Below are 4815 nucleotides of genomic sequence, written 5' to 3'. Positions count from 1 at the left end.
ACAAAAACACGTGTAGGTAGGAACTCTTTTCCAGATGCGCCAGGCGCGCGGAGGACACCGACCTACTCTTTTTCCAAGCATTAGTGTAGCCAGTTATATTTCTCCGGTCATGTTTCTACTCGTTATAGGAGTTAAAAACATCATAAGGTAGTTAATTTAAACCGTTTTATAGCAATTTATATCCGTTTAGTGCGATTTTGGGATATTTATTTCTGAGACACTGTGAATCTCTGGGCACGGTTCCAGTTCATGCCGAACGCAATGGGCATTTCTACATGGCAAGAGGACAGCTTTCGACCAAAAGACGATTAGACCCAAGAAAGGATTCTTTGCCCAAGATTCTGATGGAAGAACAGCTCAAAGTAGGAACAATTTATTATGATAAATCGTGTTTCTGTCGAGAAATGTTAATCGCTTATGACGCCATCTTGCTAGACGTAGCTTCGCTTGGCGCAAACTGTATTGAAAAGTAAGGATAATTTAAAAAATGTAAATCAGCGATTGTATTAAGAATTAAATTGTCTATCAATCGCTGTCCACCCTATATTTTTTTGTCACGTTTATGAGTATTTATGTATACGACTAGATCACTGTCTAATATGGTGCACGACATTGTCTGACCAGCTGGGCAACTTTTGTCATTGTCTAACCATGATTTTGGTGGCTAAATATGCACATTTTCGAACAAACTGTATATGTATGTTGTAATGTGATGTTACAGGAGTGTCATCTGAAGAATTCTGAGAAGGTTAGTGAAAAAATTAATATATTTTGGCGATGTTTACGTTATCGCTCTCTTTGGCTAGAATCAATGCTCTGGTAACGTTTGCATATGTGGTATGCTAATATAACGATTTATTGTGTTTTCGCTGTAAGACACTTAGAAAATCTGAAATATTGTCTGTATTCACAGGATCTGTGTCTTTCGATTGGTGTATGCTGTGTATTTTTACGAAATGTTTGATGATTAGTAATTAGGTAAACACGTTGCTCTATATATTTATTCTAGTCCATTTGTGACGGTGGGTGCAATTGTAAACTATGACATCTACCTGAAATATGCACATTTTTCTAACAAAACCTATCCTATACCATAAATATGTTATCAGACTGTCATCTGATGAGTTTTTTTCTTGGTTAGTGGCTATCAATATCTTAGTTTAGCCGAATTGGTGATAGCTACTGGTGTTGGTGGACAAATAAAAGATGGTGTCTTATGCTAATGAGTTTAGCTAATAGATTTATATCTTTACATATTGTGTCTTCCCTGTAAAACATTTAAAAAATCGGACATGTTGGCTGGATTCACACGATCTGTGTCTTTCATTAGCTGTATTGGACTTTAATGTGTGAAAGTTAAATATTTAAAAAAAAATTTTTTTTTTTAATTTCGCGGCTCTGCCTTTTCAGTGGAATGTGTGGGGGGGGGGGGCGCTAGCTTCTTATGGCTGCAAGGCAAAGTGTTGAGTAGCCAGTGAAATCGTGCCCATTTCAAACGGCCTCCTACTCAAATCTTGCTCATACAATATGAATATTATTATTCTTTTTGGATAGAAAACACTTTCTAGTTTCTAAAAGAGTTGGAATTATTTCTCTGAGTGAAACAGAAGTCCTTCTGCAGCACTTTTCCTGACCAGGAAGTAAAATGTCAGAAATCGATGCTCTTTTCAACCTGATGCCTATACATGGTCTTAACACTTAGGAGTCTGCTGACACTCTATACGCCTTCCTATTGGTGTAAAGAGGATGTCAGAGAATACATTTTTATGCTCATCTTGTTCTGTGGTGGAAAAAAAACTATTTCTTTGACGTGACCCTCCACTTCCGGTACTCTGGAGGAAGTGGGATGGACTTCTGTTTTGCCTTGGTAACGAACGGCTAACGTCTCCGGCTCAAATTTCTTTTGATACATGTGACCAAATCATCGTAATGTATGTTTTTTCAATATAGTTTAATCAGATTATTGAAACTTTATTCGGGAGTTTTGCCGTGTTCCGTCCTCTGACTGTGTTTACGTTGGAGAAATTTATGCTACTCGGCTAGTGCCAATGCTAATTGAAGAGGGAAATTTGCCATTCTGAATCGAAACAACGACTCATCTGGACAGAGGACACGTTCTTCAACATTCTGCTGAAAGATCAGCAAAAGTAAGACCCATTTTATGATGTTATTTCATATATCTGTCGTGCATGTGGACTGGCCGTGGGCGCCCAATTATTTCTGTCTTGTAGCTACGCTAATATAGCGATACATTTTGTTTGCGCTGTAAAACATTTAATAAATCGGCAATATTGTTTGGAATCACAAGATGCCTGTCTTTCAATTGCTGTACACTATGTATTTTTCAGAAATGTTTTATGATGAGTAATTAGCTATTTGACGTTGGTGTCTGTAAATATTATGGCTGCTTTCAGTGCAATTTCTGATTGTAGCTGCAATGTAAACGATGATTTATACCTGAAATATGCAAATTTTTCGAACAAAACATTTGCTATACAATAAATATGTTATCAGACTGTCATCTGATGAGGTTGTTTCTTGGTTAGTGGCTATTTATATCTTTATTTGGTCGAATTTGTGATAGCACCTGATGGAGTAAGAAACTGATGGAGTTGTGAAAAGTTGTGTCTTTTGCTAACGTGGTTAGCTAATAGATTTACATATTTTGTCTTCCCTGTAAAACATTTTAAAAATCGAACATGTTGGCTTGATTCACAAGATGTGCACCTTTCATCTGGTGTCTTGGACTTGTTAATGTGTGAAAGTTAAATATTTAAAAAAAAATAGATTTTGAATTTCGCGCCCTGCACTTGAAGTGGCTGTTGTCATAAATGTACCGACGTCGGGCTTGCACGCCAAACAGGTTAATTGAGGAAAAAAAGAACAATCCAAAATGTATTTTTGATACTGTCGCAAAGCTAACTAAAAAGCAGCATTCCCCAAGTGAGGATAGCTTTCACTTCAGCAGTAATAAATTCATGAACTTCTTTGAGGAAAATATCGTGATCATTAGAAAGCAAATTACATTTACATTTAAGTCATTTAGCAGACGCTCTTATCCAGAGCGACTTACAAATTGGAAAGTTCATACATATTCATCCTGGTCCCCCCGTGGGAATTGAAAGCTGGCCCCCCCGTGGGAAATGAACCCACAACCCTGGCGTTGCGAGCGCCATGCTCTACCAACTGAGCCACACGGGACCACGGACTCCTCTTTAAATCTGCGTATTCCTCCAAAGCTCAGCTGTCCTGAGTCTGCACAACTCTGCCAGGACCTAGGATCAAGAGAGACACAAGTGTTTTAGTACTATATCTCTTTACACAATGATGAAAATAATCATGGCCTCTAAACCTTCAAGCTGCATACTGGACCCTATTCCAACTAAACTACTTAAAAAGCTGTTTCATGTGCTTGGCCCTCCTATGTTGAACATAATAAACGCCTCTCTATCCACCGGATGTGTACCAAACTCACTAAAAGTGGCAGTAATACTGTGGGCTGTGGGCAAATTTCTGTGGGCAAATTTCCCACTTAATTTAGCATGGGCACTTGCCAAGTGGCACGGATCTCTCCAACGTCAACAAAGTCAGAGAACGGAACACGGCAAAACTCCCGAAAAAAATTCAATAATCTAATTAAACTATATTGAAAAAACATACTTTACGATGATATGGTCACATGTATCAAATAAAATCTAAACCGGAGATGTTAGTCGTCCATAACGACAGCTAAACAGAAGGCAAATCCATGTCCCCTTTCGCGCGCTCCAGAAACAGGAAATGGACGGTCACGTCATACAAAGAGCTTTAATTCCACCTCAGACCAAGATGAACACAAAATGTCTTCTCTCACAGCCTCTTGACAACCAGGGGAAAGTCTATGAAGTGTACGCAGATGTCACGATCGTCTTCGTGAGAGAGAGTTGACCAAGGCGCAGCGGGTGGAAAATACATCTTCTTTTATTGAGAAGAGAGAGAAAACACGAAACAAACACTATACGTAAACATAAACAAAACAACAAACGACCATGAAGCTACAAACGTTAGTGCACAGACAAGCAACAAACGTTCAACATAGACAACACCCCACAAAAGCCTATTGCCTATGGCTGCCTTAAATATGGCTCCCAATAAGAGACAATGAATGACAGATGTCTCTGATTGAGAACCAATCCAGGCAGCCATAGACATAACTAGACACCACTACTCTACTCTGCCCCATACACATACAACACCCCTAGACATTACAAAACACATACCTTCCCCATGTCACACCCTGACCTAACTAAAAAACATAAAGAAAACAAAGAATACTAAGGCCAGGGCGTGACAGCAGACTCTTACGTTTTATGCCCATGTATAGGCAGAAAGTTGAACAGAGCATCAATTTCTGACATTCCACTTCCTGGTCAGGAGATGTGCTGCAGAATGAGTTCTGTTTCACTCAGAGAAATAATTCAAACGGTTTTAGAAACTAGAGAGTGTTTCCTATCCAATAGTAATAATAATATGCATATTGTACGAGCAAGAATTGATTACGAGGCCGTTTGAAATGGGCATCTTTTATCTGGCTACTCAATACTGCCCCTTGCAGCCATAAGAAGTTAAACCAGGTGATGTCATCGCATATGTGGGAGGTGGAACTAAATGGTTGGCATATTGAGCAGTGCTAGAGGCTCTACAGTGAAATAAAACTATAATCAATAATATAGTCTGGTCTACAGTTTATCATGAGATACTCTACCTCAGACAGCAAAACTTTGAGACTTCCTTAGATATCGTGCTCTAGCTGTTGTTTCATATATGCATAGGTCC

General features: G+C 38.9%; 1 non-coding gene across 1 annotated transcript; it reads right to left on the bottom strand.

Moving 5' to 3' along the window:
- Nucleotides 1-3126: 3126 nt before the first annotated feature.
- Nucleotides 3127-3203, bottom strand: trnaa-cgc (transfer RNA alanine (anticodon CGC)). The gene has a single exon. It is a non-coding gene; the product is annotated as a tRNA-Ala (tRNA).
- Nucleotides 3204-4815: the final 1612 nt, after the last annotated feature.

Source organism: Salvelinus fontinalis, chromosome 7 (assembly GCF_029448725.1).
Source record: "Salvelinus fontinalis isolate EN_2023a chromosome 7, ASM2944872v1, whole genome shotgun sequence".
Lineage (NCBI taxonomy): Eukaryota > Metazoa > Chordata > Actinopteri > Salmoniformes > Salmonidae > Salvelinus > Salvelinus fontinalis.
The sequence above is the reverse complement of the archived record's forward strand: the minus strand, read 5'-3'. Positions and strand labels throughout refer to the sequence as shown.